The sequence below is a fragment of the Chiloscyllium plagiosum genome, unplaced genomic scaffold (assembly GCF_037043375.1).
Source record: "Chiloscyllium plagiosum isolate Xiang-an unplaced genomic scaffold, Cpla_swu_hap1 HiC_scaffold_50, whole genome shotgun sequence".
Taxonomy (NCBI): Eukaryota; Metazoa; Chordata; class Chondrichthyes; order Orectolobiformes; family Hemiscylliidae; genus Chiloscyllium; species Chiloscyllium plagiosum.
In genome coordinates this window covers 53392447-53418613 of record NW_028270188.1, presented here as the reverse complement: position 1 = coordinate 53418613, position 26167 = coordinate 53392447, and the positions used below count along the sequence as shown (strand labels likewise).

Genomic DNA, 26167 nt, shown 5'->3' with positions numbered 1-26167 from the left:
CCTGTATTCTAACCCTTACCCCCATCCCTGTTAGCAAAGCTGAGTGTGCTTTATTAACTGGGCTCATTAACCCTTCCTCTGGATCAGTGGTGCTGGAAGAGCACAGCAATTCAGGCAGCATCCGAGGACAGGCAAAATCGACGTCTAGGGCAAAAGCCTATCCTCGGATGCTGCCTGAATTGCTGTGCTCTTCCAGCACCACTGATCCAGAATCTGGTTTCCAGCATCTGCAGTCATTGTTTTTACCTCATTAACCCTTCCTGCCCGGTCAATGTCAGCTCCAGGCCTGACACCGTTCAGGGAGATGGGAGTGGGCACGCTCCTGGGGACCGCGTGGATCCCTGGATATTGACTCATCGGGAGAGTTTTCTGCTCTGACTGCTTGCAGTCTTGTGAGCGTACGGTCAGCTGACCCAAGCCCCCTCCCCGGGATTGAGGGGGCGGGAGGAGGGGGTGAGGGACGCGTTCCTTGGTTACACTGAGTGTCCGTTCCGATCAGTCTCTCACCGGCCATGGAGAGCGGGGGTTAATGTGGCCTGGAGTCTCAGTGTTGGCCTGTGAAGGGTTAATCTGCCTCTGTTATTTTTATCGTGCACAGGGAAACCTTGCGTGCCAAACGCTGTGATGCAATAAGTCAGCTTTATTTAGCGTGTACTTTGGGCGATCTGACTGTGTTGGTGTGTGTGTGCGTGTGTGTCTACCTACTCAGTCTCTCTCTGTCGGTCAGCCACTCTCTCTGTTGGCCTGTGCGTTAACCTGTTCTCTCTCTCTCTCTCTGTCTCTCTATATCACTCTCCCTGTTTTGCTCTGTGCATTGATCTGTTTTCTCTCTCTCCGTCTCTATCACAATCTCTTACTTTGTACAGTATTAACCTTTGCCTGTTCGCTTGTTCTGTCCCTCTCTCCCTCTCCCTTTCTCTCTCTGTCTCTCTCTCTCTCTGTCTTTCTCTCTGTCTCTCTTTCTATCACACTCTTTATTTAGCCCTGTGCATCGACGTGTTTTCTCTCTCTCTGTATCACACTCTCTCTCTATTACTTGCTCTCACTTTATCTCTCTCTCTCTATCTCTCTATCACTCTCTCTATCAATCTCTTTCTCTCTATCACTTTCTCTGTCTATCTATCTATCTCTCCATTGCTCTCTCTATCTCTCTCTCTCCATTACTCTCTCTCTATCACTCTCTATCAATCTCTTTCGCTGTCTCTCGATCAGTCTCTCTCTCTCTCTCTATCACTTTCTCTGTCTATCTCTCTCTCTCCATTACTCTCTCTCTATCACGCTCTCAATCTCTTTCTCTATCAGTCTCTTTCTCTCTATCACTTTCTCTATCTATCTATCTCTCCATTGCTCTCTCTATCTCTCTCTCTATAACTTTCTCTGTCTATCTATCTCTCTCTCTTTCACTCTCTATCAATCTCTTTCGCTGTCTCTCTATCAGTCTCTTTCTCTCTATCACTTTCTCTGTCTATCTCTCTCTCTCTATCACTCTCTCCCTGTATTCCTTTGTCTCCCTTGCTTTCTCTCTCCCCACGCTCTCACATCACTCCCCTAACCTCTCTATCTTTGTACGCAGGACAGGTCGCGAAGCAGAGTGGGACATGGGTAAGTCGCCCCTGTTTGATCCAGGAACTCTTCCAGATCTCTGCCTCCTCTCGTTTCCACCCACCCCCCCGCCCTGGCCTGCTCCCTAACTCTTGCCGTCGGGCTGAGCGTTGCCGGGTGGGCCGTGCGGAGACAGATTTCCTGAGGGGGTTTGAATCAGAGTGGGACCTTAAACCCTCCAGGATTGGGGGATAGCTTTGGAGTCACCTGCTTGGTGGAGAGCTGGCAGAGGGGGGTGTGGACAGGCTGAGTGGCCGCCCGCTCCACCCTAGCCCTCTCTGTCCTTGCCCTGACGACATGGAGCTGGGGAGTGAGGTGGGGGTGGGGATTGGAGCCCTTTGGGGAATGGCGGGGGGTGGCGGGTGCTGAGCTAAAGCGGAGCCAGACACACCTGCCGGGTAGAAAGGCCCCAGAAGCTTCCGGAAACTGTGCCTGAGGGGAGTCCGACACAACAAACGATTGGTCAAAGCATGTTCTGTGTGGGAAGGCCCAGTCTGGGTGAGCTTCAGCCAGTTTCCTTGATGACGGAGATGTCTTGCATTCCTTTAGCGCCTGTCTCCAGGATTGTTTCACGCGCCCAGTCCTCAACCTGCTCTCTAAAGAATGGCCTCTGCTGGAAAGCCAGACGGAGAGCTTTGCAATCCAAGGGGGTGACCTCGTTTACCTTTCTACTAGTGCTGCCCGGTGATGGTTAGAAATGGGGCAAATGGGGAGGGGCAAGCTCCCCCCACTCCCACAACCCCCTCACCCCTACACCACACCACCCCCAGCAACCAACTCAACCCCTCACCCCCAACCTTCCTTCAACCACACACCCAATAGCAGCTCAGGAGCTTTCATGCACCTGGTCCAGGTGGGGGGGATGGTCACACATTAAAAGCTCATTCCTAAAGATGGCAACTCCGACAGCGCCCCCCTCCCTCAGCACTGACCCTCCCACAGCCCCCTCTCCCTCAGCACTGACCCTCCCACAGCACCCACTCCCTCAGCACTGACCCTCCCACAGCGCCCACTCCCTCAGCACTGACCCTCCGACAGCACCCACTCCCTCAGCACTGACCCTCTCACAGCACCCATTCCCTCAGCACTGACCCTCCCACAGCACCCACTCCCTCAGCACTGACCCTCCGACAGCGCCCACTCCCTCAGCACTGACCCTCCCACAGCATCCACTCCCTCAGCACTGACCCTCCGACAGCAGCCCCCTCCCTCAGCACTGACCCTCCGACAGCCCCCTCTCCCTCAGCACTGACCCTCCAACAGCCCCCTCTCCCTCAGCACTGACCCTCCGACAGCGCCCACTCCCTCAACACTGACCCTCCGACAGCACCCGCTCCCTCAGCACTGACCCTCCCACAACACCCGCTCCCTCAGCACTGACCCTCCGACAGCACCCACTCCCTCAGCACTGACCCTCCCACAACACCCGCTCCCTCAGCACTGACCCTCAAACAACACCCGCTCCCTCAGCACTGACCCTCCGACAGCGCCCGCTCCCTCAGCACTAACCCTCCGACAGCACCCATTCCCTCGGCACTGACCCTCCCACAGCACCGACCCTCCCACAGCGCCCACTCCCTCAGCACTGACCCTCCCACAGCGCCCACTCCCTCAGCACTGACCCTCCGACAGCACCCGCTCCCTCAGCACTGTCCCTCCCACACCACCCGCTCCCTCAGCACTGACCCTCCGACAGCGCCCACTCCCTCAGCGCTGACCCTCCGACAGCGCCCACTCCCTCACCACTGACCATCCGACAGCGCCCGCTCCCTCAGCACTAACCCTCCGACAGCACCCATTCCCTCGGCACTGACCCTCCCACAGCACCGACCCTCCCACAGCGCCCACTCCCTCAGCACTGACCCTCCCACAGCGCCCACTCCCTCAGCACTGACCCTCCGACAGCACCCGCTCCCTCAGCACTGTCCCTCCCACACCACCCGCTCCCTCAGCACCGACCCTCCCACAGCACCCACTCCCTCAGCACTGACCCTCCGACAGCACCTGCTCCCTTAGCACTGACCCTCCGACAGTACCCGCTCCCTCAGCACTGACCCTCCCACAGCGCCCATGTCCCTCAGCACTGACCCTCCGACAGCGCCCGCTCCCTCAGCGCTGACCCTCCGACAGTGCTCACTCCCTCAGCGCTGACCCTCCGACAGCGCTCGCTCCCTCAGCACTGACCCTCCGACAGCGCCCACTCCCTCACCACTGACCCTCCGACAGCACCCGCTCTTTCAGCACTGACCCTCCGACAGCGCCCACTCCCTCAGCACTGACCCTCCCACAGCACCCACTCCCTCAGCACTGACCCTCCCACAGCACCCACTCCCTCAGCACTGACCCTCCGACAGCGCCTGCTCCCTCAGCACTGACCTTCCGACAGCGCCCGCTCCCTCTGCACTGACTCTCCGACAGCGCCCGTTCCCTCAGCACTGACCCTCCCACAGCACCCACTCCCTCAGCACTGATCCTCCCACAGCACCCACTCCCTCAGCACTGAACCTCCGACAGCACCCGCTCCCTCAGCACTGACCCTCCCACAGCACCCGCTCCCTCAGCACTGACCCTCCCACAGCGCCCGCTCCCTCAGCACTGACCCTCCAACAGTGCCCGCTCCCTCAGGGTCAGGGTGAGGGTTAGCGTTATGATTAAGGTCAGGGTCAGGGTTTTGGTTAGCGTCCGGGTGAGGGTTTGGGTTAGGGTTAGGCTAAGGTTAGGGTTAGGGTTAAGGTCAGGGTTAGGGTTAGGGATAGGGTTAGAGTTAGGGTTAGGGTTTAGGTTTGGGTTAAGGTTAGGGTTAGGGTTCGGGTTAGTGTTAGGATTAGTTTAGGCTTAGCATGAGTGTTAGGGTTAAGGTTAGCGTTCGCGTTAGAGTTAAGGTTAGGTTTAGTTTTAGGGTTGGTTAGGATTAGGTCTAAGGTTAGGGTTAAAGTTAGGTTTAAGATTAGGGTTAGTCGGGTTAGGGTGAGGGTTAGGTATGCAATGTGGCTGTTTGGCCCATTGCCTCTTAATGCTAGCCCTTACTGATGCTTGTGAATGTAACATTTGTACACAATAATGCGCTGTTTTAAATATTTCTTGCACTCCCCATTACCACACTGTCCACAGTCTAGTCCAGACATATGCTGAGATGATATAAGTTTTGCAGAAAATCCTTTTGGAGGGAAACTACCTCGTTCTCCCCAACAAATCCTTTACTCTGTGTTTGAGCTGAATTCTCTACTGTTTACTCCCAGCTCTGGCTTTCAGGTCAATGTTCCATTTGGTTTTGGAACTGAAACAAGTGCTTTCAATGTCCAAGAGAGGGCAATGATTCAGCTAGAGGGAATGTAAAACCTGCCCCAAATACTTGGGGGAAAGCCAAGGTAGCAAGGCAGGAAACAGAGACACGCTGCGTTTTATAGTGTTGGACTCTGAAATCATGGAGATTTCTGACTTAATTCCCAACTCTGTCAATGTGTACGCTTCCACAGTCAAATGATCAGGGCTTAGAGTAAAATTTTATAATTTAAGCACTCTCCTCCCTTACACACACTCAGACACACACAGACACACCCACACACACACAGACACACTCATACACACATGCTCACACACAGACACACCCACACACACACAGACACACTCATACACACACGCTCACACACAGACACACCCACACACACAGACACGCACACAGACACACTCATACACACACACACACACACAGACACACCCACACACACCCACACACACACAGACACACTCATACACACACGCTCACACACAGACACACCCACACACACAGACACGCACACAGACACACTCATACACACACGCTCACACACAGACACACCCACACACACCCACACACACACAGACACACTCATACACACACACACACACACACTCACACACACACAGACACACCCACACACACACAGACACACTCATACACACATGCTCACACACAGACACACCCACACACACAGACACACACAGACACACTCATACACACATGCTCACACAAAGACACACACACCCACACGCACACACACACACACACACAGACACAGACACACACACCCGCACACCCACACACACAGATATACACACACACACACAGACACACACACCCACACACACACACACAGACACACACACCCACACACACACATATACACACACACACACACACAAACACACACATTATCCCCATTTTGCATTCTCCCTTTCTTTCTCATTAGCTTGAATCACCTCAGTCCTGTTGTGATGTCCCTCTGCCTCTCGATCACAGAATCCCTACAGTGTGGAAGCAGGCCATTCCATTCATCGAATCCAAAACAACCCTCTGAAGACCGTCCCACCCAGACCCACTATGTCCCTGTAACCCTGCATCTCCCCCATGGCCAATCCCCCCTAACCCCCACATCCCTGTAACCCTGCATCTCCCCCATGGCTAATCCACACTAACCCCCACATCCCTGTAACCCTGCATCTCCCCCTGGCCAATCCACCCAAACCCCCACATCCCTGTAACCCTGCATCACCCCCTGGCCCATCCACCCTAACCCCCACATCCCTGTAACCCTGCATCTCCCCCATGGCCAATCCACACTAACCCCCACATCCCTGTAACCCTGCATCTCCCCCATGGCCAATCCACACTAACCCCCACATCCCTGTAACCCTGCATCTCCCCCTGGCCAATCCCCCCTAACCCCCACATCCCTGTAACCCTGCATCTCCCCCATGGCCAATCCACACTAACCCCCACATCCCTGTAACCCTGCATCTCCCCCTGGCCAATCCCCCCTAACCCCCACATCCCTGTAACCCTGCATCTCCCCCTGGCCCATCCACCCTAACCCCCACATCCCTGTAACCCTGCATCTCCCCCCTGGCCAATCCACCCTAACCCCCACATCCCTGTAACCCTGCATCTCCCCCCTGGCCCATCCCCCCTAACCCCCACATCCCTGTAACCCTGCATCTCCCCCTGGCTAATCCACCCTAACCCCCACATCCCTGTAACCCTGCATCTCCCCCTGGCCCATCCACCCTAACCCCCACATCCCTGTAACCCTGCATCTCCCCCATGGCCAAACCACCCTAACCCCCACATCCCTGTAACCCTGCATCTCCCCCATGGCCAATCCCCCCTAACCCCCACATCCCTGTAACCCTGCATCTCCCCCATGGCCAATCCACCCTAACCCCCACATCCCTGTAACCCTGCATCTCCCCGTGGCCAATCCACACTAACCCCCACATCCCTGTAACCCTGCATCTCCCCCTGGCTAATCCACCCTAACCCCCACATCCCTGTAACCCTGCATCTCCCCCTGGCCCATCCACCCTAACCCCCACATCCCTGTAACCCTGCATCTCCCCCTGGCCCATCCACCCTAACCCCCACATCCCTGTAACCCTGCATCTCCCCCTGGCTAATCCACCCTAACCCCCACATCCCTGTAACCCTGCATCTCCCCCTGGCCCATCCACCCTAACCCCCACATCCCTGTAACCCTGCATCTCCCCCTGGCCCATCCACCCTAACCCCCACATCCCTGTAACCCTGCATCTCCCCGTGGCCAATCCACCCTAACCCCCACACCCCTGTAACTCTGCATCTCCCCCATGGCCAATCCACCCTAACCCCCACATCCCTGTAACCCTGCATATCCCCCATGGCCAATCCACCCTAACCCCCACATCCCTGTAACCCTGCATCTCCCCCATGGCCAATCCACCCTAACCCCCACATCCCTGTAACCCTGCATCTCCCCCATGGCCAATCCACACTAACCCCACATCCCTGTAACCCTGCATCTCCCCCTGGCCAATCCCCCCTAACCCCCACATCCCTGTAACCCTGCATCTCCCCCATGGCCAATCCCCCCTAACCCCCACATCCCTGTAACCCAGCATCTCCCCCTGGCCACTCCCCCGTAACCCCAACATCCCTGTAACCCTGCATCTCCCCCTGGCCAATCCCCCCTAACCCCCACATCCCTGTAACCCTGCATCTCCCCCTGGCCCATCCACCCTAACCCCCACATCCCTGTAACCCTGCATCTCCCCCCTGGCCAATCCACCCTAACCCCCACATCCCTGTAACCCTGCATCTCCCCCCTGGCCAATCCACCCTAACCCCCACATCCCTGTAACCCTGCATCTCCCCCTGGCCAATCCCCCCTAACCCCCACATCCCTGTAACCCTGCATCTCCCCCTGGCCCATCCACCCTAACCCCCACATCCCTGTAACCCTGCATCTCCCCCCTGGCCAATCCCCCCTAACCCCCACATCCCTGTAACCCTGCATCTCCCCCATGGCCAATCCACCCTAACCCCCACATCCCTGTAACCCTGCATCTCCCCCTGGCTAATCCACCCTAACCCCCACATCCCTGTAACCCTGCATCTCCCCCATGGCCAATCCACCCTAACCCCCACATCCCTGTAACCCTGCATCTCCCCCATGGCCAATCCACCCTAACCCCCACATCCCTGTAACCCTGCATCTCCCCCTGGCCCATCCACCCTAACCCCCACATCCCTGTAACCCTGCATCTCCCCCTGGCCAATCCCCCCTAACCCCCACATCCCTGTAACCCTGCATCTCCCCCATGGCCAATCCACACTAACCCCCACATCCCTGTAACCCTGCATCTCCCCCATGGCCAATCCCCCCTAACCCCCACATACCTGTAACCCTGCATCTCCCCCTGGCCAATCCCCCCTAACCCCCACATCCCTGTAACCCTGCATCTCCCCCTGGCCAATCCACCCTAACCCCCACATCCCTGTAACCCTGCATCTCCCCCTGGCCAATCCACCCTAACCCGCACATCCCTGTAACCCTGCATCTCCCCCTGGCTAATCCACCCTAACCCCCACATCCCTGTAACCCTGCATCTCCCCCTGGCCAATCCCCCCTAACCCCCACATCCCTGTAACCCTGCATCTCCCCCTGGCCAATCCACCCTAACCCGCACATCCCTGTAACCCTGCATCTCCCCCTGGCCAATCCACCCTAACCCCCACATCCCTGTAACCCTGCATCTCCCCCTGGCTAATCCACCCTAACCCCCACATCCCTGTAACCCTGCATCTCCCCCTGGCCAATCCCCCCTAACCCCCACATCCCTGTAACCCTGCATCTCCCCGTGGCCAATCCACACTAACCCCCACATCCCTGTAACCCTGCATCTCCCCGTGGCCAATCCACACTAACCCCCACATCCCTGTAACCCTGCATCTCCCCGTGGCCAATCCACCCTAACCCCCACATCCCTGTAACCCTGCATCTCCCCGTGGCCAATCCACCCTAACCCCCACATCCCTGTAACCCTGCATCTCCCCCTGGCCCATCCACCCTAACCCCCACATCCCTGTAACCCTGCATCTCCCCCATGGCCAATCCACCCTAACCCCCACATCCCTGTAACACTGCATCTCCCCCAGGCCAATCCCCCCTAACCCCCACATCCCTGTAACCCTGCATCTCGCCCTGGCTAATCCACCCTAAACCCCACATCCCTGTAACCCTGCATCTCCCCCTGGCTAATCCACCCTAACCCCCACATCCCTGTAACCCTGCATCTCCCCCTGGCCAATCCACCCTAACCCCCACATCCCTGTAACCCTGCATCTCCCCCTGGCCAATCCACCCTAACCCCCACATCCCTGTAACCCTGCATCTCCCCCTGGCTAATCCACCCTAACCCCCACATCCCTGTAACCCTGCATCTCCCCCATGGCTAATCCACCCTAACCCCCACATCCCTGTAACCCTGCATCTCCCCCATGGCTAATCCACCCTAACCCCCACATCCCTGTAACCCTGCATCTCCCCCCTGGCTAATCCACCCTAACCCCCACATCCCTGTAACCCTGCATCTCCCCCATGGCCAATCCACCCTAACCCCCACATCCCTGTAACCCTGCATCTCCCCCTGGCCAATCCCCCCTAACCCCCACATCCCTGTAACCCTGCATCTCCCCCATGGCCAATCCCCCCTAACCCCCACATCCCTGTAACCCTGCATCTCCCCCTGGCCAATCCCCCCTAACCCCCACATCCCTGTAACCCTGCATCTCCCCCTGGCCACTCCCCCGTAACCCCCACATCCCTGTAACCCTGCATCTCGCCCTGGCTAATCCACCCTAAACCCCACATCCCTGTAACCCTGCATCTCCCCCTGGCCACTCCCCCGTAACCCCAACATCCCTGTAACCCTGCATCTCCCCCTGGCCAATCCCCCCTAACCCCCACATCCCTGTAACCCTGCATCTCCCCCATGGCCAATCCACCCTAACCCCCACATCCCTGTAACCCTGCATCTCCCCCAGGCCAATCCCCCCTAACCCCCACATCCCTGTAACCCTGCATCTCGCCCTGGCTAATCCACCCTAAACCCCACATCCCTGTAACCCTGCATCTCCCCCATGGCCAATCCACCCTAACCCCCACATCCCTGTAACCCTGCATCTCCCCCTGGCCAATCCACCCTAACCCCCACATCCCTGTAACCCTGCATCTCCCCCTGGCTAATCCACCCTAACCCCCACATCCCTGTAACCCTGCATCTCCCCCATGGCTAATCCACCCTAACCCCCACATCCCTGTAACCCTGCATCTCCCCCATGGCTAATCCACCCTAACCCCCACATCCCTGTAACCCTGCATCTCCCCCCTGGCTAATCCACCCTAACCCCCACATCCCTGTAACCCTGCATCTCCCCCATGGCCAATCCACCCTAACCCCCACATCCCTGTAACCCTGCATCTCCCCCATGGCTAATCCACCCTAACCCCCACATCCCTGTAACCCTGCATCTCCCCCATGGCCAATCCACCCTAACCCCCACATCCCTGTAACCCTGCATCTCCCCCATGGCCAATCCACCCTAACCCCCACATCCCTGTAACCCTGCATCTCCCCCATGGCTAATCCACCCTAACCCCCACATCCCTGTAACCCTGCATCTCCCCCATGGCCAATCCACACTAACCCCCACATCCCTGTAACCCTGCATCTATCCCCTGGCCAATCCACCCTAACCCCCACATCCCTGTAACCCTGCATCTCCCCCTGGCCAATCCACCCTAACCCCCACATCCCTGTAACCCTGCATCTCCCCCTGGCCAATCCACACTAACCCCCACATCCCTGTAACCCTGCATCTCCCCCATGGCCAATCCACCCTAACCCCCACATCCCTGTAACCCTGCATCTCCCCCTGGCCAATCCACACTAACCCCCACATCCCTGTAACCCTGCATCTCCCCCTGGCTAATCCACCCTAACCCCCACATCCCTGTAACCCTGCATCTCCCCCATGGCTAATCCACACTAACCCCCACATCCCTGTAACCCTGCACCTCCCCCTGGCTAATCCACCCTAACCCCCACATCCCTGTAACCCTGCATCTCCCCCTGGCTAATCCACCCTAACCCCCACATCCCTGTACCCCTGCACCTACCCCCTGGCCCATCCACAATAACCCCCACATCCCTGTAACCCTGCAGCTCCCACCTGGCCCATCCACACTAACCCCCACATCCCTGTAACCCTGCATCTCCCCCTGGCTAATCCACCCTAACCCCCACATCCCTGTAACCCTGCATCTCCCCCTGGCTAATCCACCCTAACCCCCACATCCCTGTAACCCTGCATCTCCCCCATGGCCAATCCACACTAACCCCCACATCCCTGTAACCCTGCATCTCCTCCTGGCTAATCCACCCTAACCCCCACATCCCTGTAACCCTGCATCTCCCCCATGGCCAATCCACCCTAACCCCCACATCCCTGTAACCCTGCATCTCCCCCATGGCCAATCCATCCTAACCCCCACATCCCTGTAACCCTGCATCTCCCCCATGGCCAATCCACACTAACCCCCACATCCCTGTAACCCTGCATCTCCCCCATGGCCAATCCACCCTAACCCCCACATCCCTGTAACCCTGCATCTCCCCCATGGCCAATCCACACTAACCCCCACATCCCTGTAACCCTGCATCTCCCCCATGGCTAATCCACACTAACCCCCACATCCCTGTAACCCTGCATCTCCCCCATGGCTAATCCCCCCTAACCCCCATATCCCTGTAACCCTGCATCTCCCCCATGGCCAATCCACACTAACCCCCACATCCCTGTAACACTGCATCTCCCCCTGGCTAATCCACCCTAACCCCCACATCCCTGTAACCCTGCATCTCCCCCATGGCCAATCCACCCTAACCCCCACATCCCTGTAACCCTGCATCTCCCCCTGGCTAATCCCCCCTAACCCCCACATCCCTGTAACCCTGCATCTCCCCCTGGCTAATCCCCCCTAACCCCCACATCCCTGTAACCCTGCATCTCCCCCCTGGCCAATCCACCCTAACCCCCACATCCCTGTAATCCTGCATCTCCCCCCTGGCCAATCCACCCTAACCCCCACATCCCTGTAACCCTGCATCTCCCCCTGACCCATCCACTCTAATCCCCACATCCCTGTAACCCTGCATCTCCCCCTGGCCCATCCACCTTAACCCCCACATCCCTGTAACCCTGCATCTCCCCCTGGCTAATCCCCCCTAACCCCCACATCCCTGTAACCCTGCATCTCCCCCTGGCTAATCCCCCCTAACCCCCACATCCCTGTAACCCTGCATCTCCCCCTGGCTAATCCCCCCTAACCCCCACATCCCTGTAACCCTGCATCTCCCCCTGGCCAATCCACACTAACCCCCACATCCCTGTAACCCTGCATCTCCCCCTGGCTAATCCCCCCTAACCCCCACATCCCTGTAACCCTGCATCTCCCCCATGGCTAATCCACACTAACCCCCACATCCCTGTAACCCTGCATCTCCCCCATGGCTAATCCCCCCTAACCCCCACATCCCTGTAACCCTGCATCTCCCCCCTGGCCAATCCACACTAACCCCCACATCCTTGTAACCCTGCACCTCCCCCTGGCCAATCCCCCCTAACCCCCACATCCCTGTAACCCTGCATGTCCCCCATGGCTAATCCACACTAACCCCCACATCCCTGTAACCCTGCATCACCCCCTGGCCAATCCACCCTAACCCCCACATCCCTGTAACCCTGCATCTCCCCCTGGCCAATCCACACTAACCCCCACATCCCTGTAACCCTGCATCCCCCCTGGCCAATCCACACTAACCCCCACATCCCTGTAACCCTGCATCTCCCCCTGGCTAATCCACCCTAACCCCCACATCCCTGTAACCCTGCATCTCCCCCTGGCCAATCCACACTAACCCCCACATCCCTGTAACCCTGCATCTCCCCCTGGCCAATCCACACTAACCCCCACATCCCTGAAACCCTGCATCCCCCCTGGCCAATCCACACTAACCCCCACATCCCTGTAACCCTGCATCCCCCCTGGCCAATCCACACTAACCCCCACATCCCTGTAACCCCGCATCTATCCCCTGGCCAATCCACCCTAACCCCCACATCCCTGTAACCCTGCATCTCCCCCTGCCTAATCCACCCTAACCCCCACATCCCTGTAACCCTGCATCTCCCCCCTGGCCAATCCACCCTAACCCCCACATCCCTGTAACCCTGCATCTCCCCCCTGGCCAATCCACCCTAACCCCCACATCCCTGTAACCCTGCATCTATCCCCTGGCCAATCCACCCTAACCCCCACATCCCTGTAACCCTGCATCTCCCCCTGGCTAATCCACCCTAACCCCCACATCCCTGTAACCCTGCATCTCCCCCTGGCCAATCCACCCTAACCCCCACATCCCTGTAACCCTGCATCTCCCCCCTGGCCAATCCACCCTAACCCCCACATCCCTGTAACCCTGCATCTCCCCCCTGGCTAATCCACCCTAACCCCCACACCCCTGTAACCCTGCTTCCCCCCCTGGCTAATCCACACTAACCCCCACATCCCTGTAACCCTGCATCTCCCCCTGGCCAATCCACCCTAACCCCCACATCCCTGTAACCCTGCATCTCCCCCATGGCCAATCCACACTAACCCCCACATCCCTGTAACCCTGCATCTCCCCCTGGCCACTCCACCCTAACCCCCACATCCCTGTAACCCTGCATCTCCCCCATGGCCAATCCCCCCTAACCCCCACATCCCTGTAACCCTGCATCTCCCCCATGGCCAATCCACACTAACCCCCACATCCCTGTAACCCTGCATCTCCCCCTGGCCACTCCACCCTAACCCCCACATCCCTGTAACCCTGCATCTCCCCCTTGGCCAATCCACCCTAACCCCCACATCCCTGTAACCCTGCATCCCCCACTGGCTAATCCACCCTAACCCCCACATCCCTGTAACCCTGCATCTCCCCCTGGCTAATCCACCCTAACCCCCAAATCCCTGTAACCCTGCATCTCCCCCCTGGCAAATCCACCCTAACCCCCACATCCCTGTAACCCTGCATCTCCCCCTGGCCCATCCACCCTAACCCCCACATCCCTGTAACCCTGCATCCCCCCCTGGCCAATCCACACTAACCCCCACATTCCTGTAACCCTGCATCCCCCCCTGGCTAATCCACCCTAACCCCCACATCCCTGTAACCCTGCATCTCCCCCTGGCTAATCCACACTAACCCCCACATCCCTGTAACCCTGCATCTCCCCCTGGCTAATCCACCCTAACCCCCACATCCCTGTAACCCTACATCTCCCCCTGGCCAATCCACACTAACCCCCACATCCCTGTGACCCTGCATCTCCCCCTGGCCCATCCACCCTAACCCCCACATCCCTGTAACCCTGCATCTCCCCCTGGCCAATCCACCCTAACCCCCACATCCCTGTAACCCTGCATCTCCCCCATGGCCAATCCACCCTAACCCCCACATCCCTGTAACCCTGCATCTCCCCCATGGCCAATCCACCCTAACCCCCACATCCCTGTAACCCTGCATCTCCCCCATGGCCAATCCACCCTAACCCCCACATCCCTGTAACCCTGCATCTCCCCCATGGCCAATCCCCCCTAACCCCCACATCGCTGTAACCCTGCATCTCCCCCTGGCTAATCCCCCCTAACCCCCACATCCCTGTAACCCTGCATCTCCCCCTGGCTAATCCACCCTAACCCCCAAATCCCTGTAACCCTGCATCTCTCCCTGGCTAATCCACACTAACCCCCACATCCCTGTAACCTTGCATCTCCCCCTGGCCAATCCCCCCTAACCCCCACATCCCTGTAACCCTGCATCTCCCCCTGGCTAATCCACACTAACCCCCACACCCCTGTAACCCTGCATCTCCCCCATGGCCAATCCACCCTAACCCCCACATCCCTGTAACCCTGCATCTCCCCCATGGCCAATCCCCCCTAACCCCCACATCCCTGTAACCCTGCATCTCCCCCATGGCCAATCCACCCTAACCCCCACATCCCTGTAACCCTGCATCACCCCATGGCCCATCCACACTAACCCCCACATCCCTGTAACCCTGCATCTCCCCCCTGGCCAATCCACCCTAACCCCCACACCCCTGTAACCCTGCATCTCCCCCCTGGCCAATCCACCCTAACCCCCACATCCCTGTAACCCTGCATCTCCCCATGGCCCATCCACCCTAACCCCCACATCCCTGTAACCCTGCATCCCCCCCTGGCTAATCCACCCTAACCCCCACATCCCTGTAACCCTGCATCTCCCCATGGCCCATCCACCCTAACCCCCACATCCCTGTAACCCAGCATCTCCCCCCTGGCCAATCCACCCTAACCCCCACACCCCTGTAACCCTGCATCTCCCCCCTGGCCAATCCCCCCTAACCCCCACATCCCTGTAACCCTGCATCTCCCCCTGGCCAATCCACCCTAACCCCCACACCCCTGTAACCCTGCATCTCCCCCTGGCCAATCCACCCTAACCCCCACATCCCTGTAACCCTGCATCTCCCCCTGGCCAATCCACCCTAACCCCCACATCCCTGTAACCCTGCATCTCCCCCATGGCCAATCCACCCTAACCCCCACATCCCTGTAACCCTGCATCTCCCCCATGGCCAATCCACCCTAACCCCCACATCTCTGTAACCCTGCATCTCCCCCATGGCCAATCCACCCTAACCCCCACATCCCTGTAACCCTGCATCTCCCCCATGGCTAATCCACCCTAACCCCCACATCCCTGTAACCCTGCATCTCCCCCATGGCTAATCCACCCTAACCCCCACATCCCTGTAACCCTGCATCTCCCCCCTGGCCAATCCACCCTAACCCCCACATCCCTGTAACCCTGCATCTCCCCCTGGCTAATCCACCCTAACCCCCACATCCCTGTAACCCTGCATCTCCCCCTGGCTAATCCACCCTAACCCCCACATCCCTGTAACCCTGCATCTCCCCATGGCCAATCCACCCTAACCCCCACATCCCTGTAACCCTGCATCCCCCCCCTGGCTAATCCACACTAACCCCCACATCCCTGTAACCCTGCATCTCCCCCTGGCCAATCCACCCTAACCCCCACATCCCTGTAACCCTGCATCTCCCCCCTGGCCAATCCACCCTAACCCCCACATCCCTGTAACCCAGCATCTCCCCCTGGCCAATCCACCCTAACCCCCACATCCCTGTAACCCTGCATCTCCCCCTGGCCAATCCACCCTAACCCCCACATCCCTGTAACCCTGCATCTCCCCCTGGCCAATCCACCCTAACCCCCACATCCCTGTAACCCTGCATCTCCCCCCTGGCCAATCCACCCTAACCCCCACATCTCTGTAACCCTGCATCTCCCCCATGGCCAATCCCCCCTAACCCCCACATCCCTGTAACCCTGCATCTCCCCCTGGCTAATCCACACTAACCCCCACATCCCTGTAACCCTGCATCTCCCCCTGGCCAATCCACCCTAACCCCCACATCCCTGTAACCCTGCATCTCCCCCTGGCTAATCCACCCTAACCCCCACATCCCTGTAACCCTGCATCTCCCCCTGGCTAATCCACACTAACCCGCACATCCCTGTAACCCTGCATCTCCCCCTGGCTAATCCACCCTAACCCCCACATCCCTGTAACCCTGCATCTCCCCCATGGCCAATCCACCCTAACCCCCACATCCCTGTAACCCTGCATCTCCCCCTGGCTAATCCACCCTAACCCCCACATCCCTGTAACCCTGCATCTCCCCCTGGCTAATCCACACTAACCCGCACATCCCTGTAACCCAGCATCTCCCCCTGGCCAATCCACCCTAACCCCCACATCCCTGTAACCCTGCATCTCCCCCTGGCCAATCCACCCTAACCCCCACATCCCTGTAACCCTGCATCTCCCCCTGGCCCATCCCCCCTAACCCCCACATCCCTGTAACCCTGCATCTCCCCCTGGCTAATCCACACTAACCCGCACATCCCTGTAACCCTGCATCTCCCCCATGGCTAATCCCCCCTAACCCCCACATCCCTGTAACCCTGCATCTCCCCCTGGCCAATCCCCCCTAACCCGCACATCCCTGTTACCCTGCATCTCCCCCCTGGCCAATCCACCCTAACCCCCACACCCCTGTAACCCTGCATCTCCCCATGGCCCATCCACCCTAACCCCCACATCCCTGTAACCCTGCATCTCCCCCTGGCTAATCCACCCTAACCCCCACATCCCTGTAACCCTGCATCTCCCCCTGGCTAATCCACCCTAACCCCCACATCCCTGTAACCCTGCATCTCCCCCTGGCCAATCCACCCTAACCCCCACATCCCTGTAACCCTGCATCCCCCCCTGGCTAATCCACACTAACCCCCACATCCCTGTAACCCTGCATCTCCCCCTGGCCAATCCACCCTTACCCCCACATCCCTGTAACCCTGCATCTCCCCCCTGGCCAATCCACCCTAACCCCCACATCCCTGTAACCCTGCATCTCCCCCCTGGCTAATCCACCCTAACCCCCACACCCCTGTAACCCTGCTTCCCCCCCTGGCTAATCCACACTAACCCCCACATCCCTGTAACCCTGCATCTCCCCCTGGCCAATCCACCCTAACCCCCACATCCCTGTAACCCTGCATCTCCCCCATGGCCAATCCACCCTAACCCCCACATCCCTGTAACCCTGCATCTCCCCCATGGCCAATCCACCCTAACCCCCACATCTCTGTAACCCTGCATCTCCCCCATGGCCAATCCACCCTAACCCCCACATCCCTGGTGTGGGAAGCAAAGCTCACACATCAATAAATTTCATTCCGAGTCAAACTCTGAAGCAGTGAATTTTATTGAAAAGTTCTTGCAAGACGTGTCTAACACGTGGGCACCCCGATCAGGAGGTTACATTACAATTTATACCGTTCAGCTAAGTCTATCAGTCCTGCCGTTTTACCCCATTAGTTGCTTTTGCTGTTGCGCGCAGCCTATCACAACCTCCAGCTTCACCCCGCCTCTGTTTACATCTCCCACGACTCCAAGCCTGCGCCCCCAACCTCCCCCGGCGACCCATATTTATCTTATGTCTTATTTGGTTATCTTGTTCACACTAACTCCCTATGTGCGTGACAATTGCAACTGTTATGTCAATACATCTGTTTCTACCAGTCGACCACCTCCCTTTTCAGTTAGTTATTTCATGGTATACACCCTCATGATTCCGCCCTCTGCTGAAGCAAGATGTAGCTACTTGTAGCTGTTTGTGCAAGCATATCAAGCTGTACATACACCCCTCTCATGATCCAGCCTTGTGATCTTTGCAGAAACAACAACATTTGCAAGCGCCTCTCACGCATGGGAACTACAGGACAATTTAGCATGGCCAACCCACCCTAACCTGCACATCCCTGGGCACTACGGGACAATTTAGCATGGCCAATCCACCCTAACCTGCACATCCCTGGGCACTACGGGACAATTTAGCATGGCCAACCCACCCTAACCTGCACATCCCTGGGCACTACGGGACAATTTAGCATGGCCAATCCACCCTAACCTGCACATCCCTGGGCACTACGGGACAATTTAGCACGGCCAATCCACCCTAACCTGCACATCCCTGGGCACTATGGGACAATTTAGCATGGCCAATCCACCCTAACCTGCACATCCCTGGGCACTATGGGACAATTTAGCATGGCCAATCCACCCTAACCTGCACATCCCTGGGCACTATGGGACAATTTAGCATGGCCAATCCACCCTAACCTGCACATCCCTGGGCACTATGGGACAATTTAGCATGGCCAATCCACCCTAACCTGCACATCCCTGGGCATTATGGGACAATTTAGCATGGCCAATCCACCCTAACCTGCACATCCCTGGGCACTATGGGACAATTTAACATGGCCAATCCACCCTAACCTGCACATCCCTGGGCACTACGGGGACAATGTAGCATGGCCAATCCACCCTAACCTGCACATCCCTGGGCACTACGGGGACAATTTAGCATGGCCAATCCACCCTAACCTGCACATCCCTGGGCACTACGGGGACAATTTAGCATGGCCAATCCACCCTAACCTGCACATCCCTGGGCACTACGGGACAATTTCCCATGGCCAATCCACCCTAACCTGCACATCCCTGGGCACTACGGGACAATAAGCATGGCCAACCCACCCTAACCTGCACATCCCTGGGCACTATGGGACAATTTAGCATGGCCAACCCACCCTAACCTGCACATCCCTGGGCACTACAGGACAATTTAGTATGGCCAATCCACCCTAAACTGCACATCCCTGGGCACTACGGGACAATTTAGTATGGCCCATCCACGCTATTCTACACATCCCTGGGCACTACGGGACAATTTAGCATGGCCAATCCACCCTAACCTGCACATCCCTGGGCACTACGGGACAATTTAGCATGGTCAACCCACCCTAACCTGCACATCCCTGGGCACTACGGGACAATTTAGCATGGCCAATCCACCCTAACCTGCACATCCCTGGGCACTACGGGACAATTTAGCATGGCCAATCCACCCTAACCTGCACATCCCTGGGCACTATGGGACAATTTAGCACGGCCAATCCACCCTAACCTGCACATCCCTGGGCACTACGGGACAATTTAGCATGGCCAATCCACCCTAACCTGTACATCCCTGGGCACTACGGGACAATTTAGCATGGCCAATCCACCCTAACCTGCACATCCCTGGGCACTACGGGACAATTTAGCACGGCCAATCCACCCTAACCTGCACATCCCTGGGCACTACGGGACAATTTAGCATGGCCAATCCACCCTAACCTGTACATCCCTGGGCACTACGGGACAATTTAGCATGGCCAATCCACCCTAACCTGCACATCCCTGGGCACTACGGGACAATTTAGCATGGCCAATCCACCCTAACCTGCAGATCCCTGGGCACTGCAGGACAATTTAGCATGGCCAACCCACCCTAACCTGCAGATCCCTGGGCACTGCAGGACAATTTAGCATGGCCAATCCACCCTAACCTGCACATCCCTGGGCACTACGGGACAATCTAGCATGGCCATCCCACCTTAACCTGCACATCCCTGGGCACTACAGGACAATTTAGTATGGCCAATCCACCCTAATCTACACATCCCTGGGCACTACAGGACAATTTAGCATGGCCAACCCACCCTAACCTGCACATCCCTGGGCACTACGGGACAATTTAGTATGGCCCATCCACGCTAATCTACACATCCCTGGGCACTAAGGGACAATTTAGCATGGCCAATCCACCCTAACCTGCACATCCCTGGGCACTACGGGACAATTTAGCATGGCCAATCCACCCTAACCTGCACATCCCTGGGCACTACGGGACAATTTAGCATGGCCAATCCACCCTAACCTGTACATCCCTGGGCACTACGGGACAATTTAGCATGGCCAATCCACCCTAACCTGCACATCCCTGGGCACTACGGGACAATTTAGCATGGCCAATCCACCCTAACCTGCACATCCCTGGGCACTATGGGACAATTTAGCATGGCCAATCCACCCTAACCTGCACATCCCTGGACACTATGGGACAATTTAGCATGGCCAATCCACCCTAACCTGCACATCCCTGGGCACTACGGGACAATTTAGCATGGCCAATCCACCCTAACCTGCACATCCCGAGGCACTATGGGACAATTTAGCACAGCCAATCCACCCTAACCTGCACATCCCTGGGCACTACGGGACAATTTAGCATGGCCAATTCACCCTAACCTGCACATCCCTGGGCACTACGGGACAATTTAGCATGGCCAATCCACCATAACCTGCACATCCCTGGGCACTACGGGACAATTTAGCATGGCCAATCCACCCTAACCTGCACATCCCTGGGCACTACGGAACAATTTAGCATGGCCAATCCACCCTAACCTGCACATCCCTGGACACTACGGGACAATTTAGCATGGCCAATCCACCCTAACCTGCACATCCCTGGGCACTACGGGACAATTTAGTACGGCCAATCCACCCTAACCTGCACATCCCTGGGCACTATGGGACAATTTAGCGTGGCCAATCCACCCAAACCTGCACATCCCTGGGCACTACGGAACAATTTAGCATGGCCAATCCACCATAACCTGCACATTCCTGGGGCACTATGGGACAACTTAGCATGGCCAATCCACCCTAACCTGCACATCCCGAGGCACTATGGGACACTTTAACATGGCCAATCCACCCTAACCTGCACATCCCTGGGGCACTGTGGGACAATTTAGCATGGCCAATCCACCCTAAACTGCACATCCCTGGGCACTACGAGACAATTTATCATGGCCAATCCACCCTAACCTGCACCTCCCAGGGCACTACGGCACTATTTAGCACAGCCAATCCACCCTAACCTGCACATCCCTGGGCACTAGGGGACAATTTAGCATGGCCAATCACCCTAGCCTGCACATCCCTGGACACTATGGGACAACTTAGCATGGCCAATCCACCCTAACCTGCACATCCCTGGGCACTATGGGACAATTTAGCACGGCCAACCCACCCTAACCTGCACATCCCTGGGCACTACGGGGCAATTTAGCATGGCCAATCACCCTAGCCTGCACATCCCTGGACACTATGGGACAACTTAGCATTGCCAATCCACCCTAACCTGCACACCCCTGGGCACTATGGGACAATTTAGCACGGCCAACCCACCCTCACCTGCACATCCCTGGGCACTACGGGGCAATTTAGCATGGCAAATCCACCCTAACCTGCACATCCCTGGGCACTATGGGGCAATTTAGCATGGCCAATTCACCCTAACCTGCACATCTCTGGGCTCTACGGGGCAATTTAGCATGGCCAATCAACCCTAACCTGCACATCCGAGGGCACGACGGGACAATTTAGCACGGCCAATCCACCCTAACCTGCACATCCCTGAACACTATGGGACAATTTAGCATGGCCAATCCACCCTAACCTGCACATCCCTGGGCACTACGGGACAATTTAGCATGGCCAATCCACCCTAACCTGCACATCCTTAGACACTATGGGACAATTTAGCATGGCCAATCCACCCTAACCTGCACATACCTGGGCACTACGGGACAATTTAGCATGGCCAATTCACCCTAACCTGCACATCCCTGGGCACTACGGGACAATTTAGCATGGCCAATCCACCCTAACCTGCACATCCCTGGGCACTATGGGGCAATTTAGCATGGCCAATCCACCCTAACCTGCACATCCCTGGGCACTATGGGACAATTTAGCATGGCCAATCCACCCTAACCTGCACATCCCTGGGCACTACGGGACAATTTAGCACGGCCAATCCACCCAAACCTGCACATCCCTGGGCACTACGGGACAATTTAGCATGGCCAATCCACCCTAACCTGCACATCCCTGGGCACTATGGGACAATTTAGCATGGCCAATCCACCCTAACCTGCACATCCCTGGGCCCTATGGGACAATTTAGCATGACCAATCCACCCTAACCTGCACATCCCTGGGCACTACGGGACAATTTAGCATGGCCAATCCACCCTAACCTGCACATCCCTGGGCACTATGGGACAATTTAGCATGGCCAATCCACCCTAACCTGCACATCCCTGGGCACTATGGGACAATTTAGCATGGCCAATCCACCCTAACCTGCACATCCCTGGGCACTACGGGAAAATTTAGCATGGCCAATCCACCCTAACCTGCACATCCCTGGGCACTACGGGACAATTCAGCATGGCCAATCCACCCTAACCTGCACATCCCTGGGCACTACGGGACAATTTAGCATGGCCAATCCACCCTAACCTGCACATCCCTGGGCACTACGGGACAATTTAGCATGGCCAATCCACCCTAACCTGCACATCCCTGGGCACTACGGGACAATTTAGCATGGCCAATCCACCCTAACCTGCACATCCCTGGGCACTACGGGACAATTTAGCATGGCCAATCCACCCTAACCTGCACATCCCTGGGCAGTAGGGGACAATCTAGCATGGCCAACCCACCTTAACCAGCACATCCCTGGGCACTACAGGACAATTTAGTATGGCCAATCCACCCTAATCTACACATCCCTGGGCACTACAGGACAATTTAGCATGGCCAACCCACCCTAACCTGCACATCCCTGGGCACTACGGGACAATTTAGTATGGCCCATCCACGCTAATCTACACATCCCTGGGCACTACGGGACAATTTAGCATGGCCAATCCACCCTAACCTGCACATCCCTGGGCACTACGGGACAATTTAGCATGGCCAATCCAACCTAACCTGTACATCCCTGGGCACTACGGGACAATTTAGCATGGCCAATCCAACCTAACCTGCACATCCCTGGGCACTACGGGACAATTTAGCATGGCCAATCCACCCTAACCTGCACATCCCTGGGCACTATGGGACAATTTAGCATGGCCAATCCACCCTAACCTGCATATCCCTGGGCACTATGGGACAATTTAGCATGGCCAATCCACCCTAACCTGCACATCCCTGGGCACTACGGGACAATTTAGCATGGCCAATCCACCCTAACATGCACATCCCGAGGCACTATGGGACAATTTAGCACAGCCAATCCACCCTAACCTGCACATCCCTGGGCACTACGGGACAATTTAGCATGGCCAATCCACCCTAACCTGCACATCCCTGGGCACTATGGGACAATTTAGCATGGCCAATACACCCTAACCTGCACATCCCTGGACACTACGGGACAATTTAGCATGGCCAATCCACCCTAACCTACACATCCTTCGACACTATGGGACAATTTAGCATGGCCAATCCACCCTAACCCGCACATCCCTAGGCACTCCACCCTAACCTGCACATCCCTGGGCACTACGGGACAATTTAGAATGGCCAACCCACCCTAACCTGCACATCCCTGGGCACTGTGGGACAATTTAGCATGGTCAATCCACCCTAGCCTGCACATCCCTGGGCACTGTGGGACAATTTAGCATGGCCAATCCACCCTAACCTGCACATCCCTGGGCACTGTGGGACAATTTAGCATGGTATTCACGATGATGTTCATCTCGTTAATTGAGTTCGAATCCCAAAGCTACCGTGTTTCCTGTTGCCCTGGCAAGGAGGCCATTTTGAGACCAGGTTACAGGCTTCCCTATATGGTAGGGGCTGATCTGCGTCATGTGGAGAGCAGCCGGAAGAAACAGAGTCATCCAGGCCTGTGTGTGAAGCAGAGAAAACTCTAAAGTTACGGTCTAAAGTCAATTTCTCCCATGATCCAAAGCTGCACAGGTCGGGGTGCTAAATTGCCCACAGTATCCAGGGATAAAATGTAGAGTAATGTGGAGTGGGTCTGGATAGGATACTCTTCGGCGGGTCGGTGTTGACTTGTTTGGCCGAAGGGACCTGTTTCCCACACAGTGGGGATTCTACGAAATTATCTATGAAACACCCACAGTGCTGGGGCCTTCAATCCTATGTAAGGTTAAACTGATGCCTTCTGTTCACTCTGCAGCCAACTGTGGATCATGCAGTCCTGGATACAGGAGCCCCCGAGAGGCTATGCAAGGTAAGATATTCCTGGAGAATGAGTCAGGGAAAACACAAGTCAGAGGAACGGCTATGGTCGGAGCCTGAGGGGACAATTCCGAATTGAGAGGTTTGACACATCCCATCAGGAAGGAAACGTTTCAGAGGGACCGAGTCTTAGAGGTTGTTTCGAAAAGTTGGAGGGAGTTTCAAATTTAAAGAATGGGGAACAGGATACCAGGAACGATTAATAAAGAGGGCAACGCTACAGCGGGAGAGAAAGCTGGCTGGAAAGATTTACAAGCGATAGGTAGACTGGCGAGCAAGGTTAGAGCTCATGGGAGAACTAGCCATTTGGAGACAGAACTGGCTCAAAGGTAGAAGACAGAGGGTGGTGGTGGAGGGTTGTTTTTCAGACTGGAGGCCTGTGACCAGTGGAGTGCCACAAGGATCGGTGCTGGGCCCTCTACTTTTCATCATTTATATAAATGATTTGGATGCGAGCATAAGAGGTACTGTTAGTAAGTTTGCAGATGACACCAAAATTGGAGGTGTAGTGGACAGCGAAGAGGGTTACCTCAGATTACAACAGGATCTGGACCAGATGGGCCAATGGGCTGAGAAGTGGCAGATGGAGTTTAATTCAGATAAATGCGAGGTGTTGCATTTTGGGAAAGCAAATCTTAGCAGGACTTATCCACTTAATGGTAAGGTCCTAGGGAATGTTGCTGAACAAAGAGACCTTGGAGTGCAGGTTCATTGCTCCTTGAAAGTGGAGTTGCAGGTAGATAGGATAGTGAAGGCGGCGTTTGGTATGCTTTCCTTTATTGGTCAGAGTATTGAGTACAGGAGTTGGGAGGTCATGTTGCAGCTGTACAGGACATTGGTTAGGCCACTGTTGGAATATTGCGTGCAATTCTGGTCTCCTTCCTATCGGAAAGATGTTGTGAAACTTGAAAGGGTTCAGAAAAGATTTACAAGGATGTTGCCAGGGTGGGCGGATCTGAGCTACAGGGAGAGGCTGAACAGGCTGGGGCTGTTTTCCCTGGAGCGTCGAAGGCTGAGGTGTGACCTTATAGAGGTTTATAAAATTATGAGGGGGCATGGATAGGATAAATAGACAAGGTATTTTCCCTGGGGTCAGGGAGTCCAGAACTCGAGACCATAGGTTTAAAGTGAGAGGGGAAAGATATAAAAGGGACCCGAGGGGCAACCTTTTCACACAGAGGGTGATGCGTGTGTGGAATGAGCTGCCAGAGGAAGTGGTGGAGGCTGGTACAATTACAGCATTTAAAAGGCATCTGGATGGGGGCATGAATAGGAAGGGTTTGGAGGGATATGGGCCAAAAGTTGGCAAATGGGACGAGATTGGGTTGGGGTATCGGGTCGGCACGGACCTTGCTGTCTGACTCTATGACTTGATGAAAAGTTGAATAATCTGATTGTTTCTCTGGACACCCCCCCCCCCCCCACACACGCACACATCTCTGTAGGCGCGAAGGAGGAGATAGTCTATGTGCCCTGCATCTACAGGAACACTGCAGTTTGCAAACCGGACTACCTTGCCACCATCGACGTTGACCCCAAGTCGCCCACCTACTCCCAGGT

At 56.4% G+C, this 26167-nt stretch overlaps 1 long non-coding RNA gene across 1 annotated transcript; it reads left to right on the top strand.

The window, feature by feature from the left end:
- Nucleotides 1-752: 752 nt before the first annotated feature.
- Nucleotides 753-26167, top strand: LOC148135312 (uncharacterized). The gene is made up of 3 exons (XR_015755335.1): nt 753-1602; nt 24546-24599; nt 26053-26167. It is a non-coding gene; the product is annotated as an uncharacterized LOC148135312 (long non-coding RNA).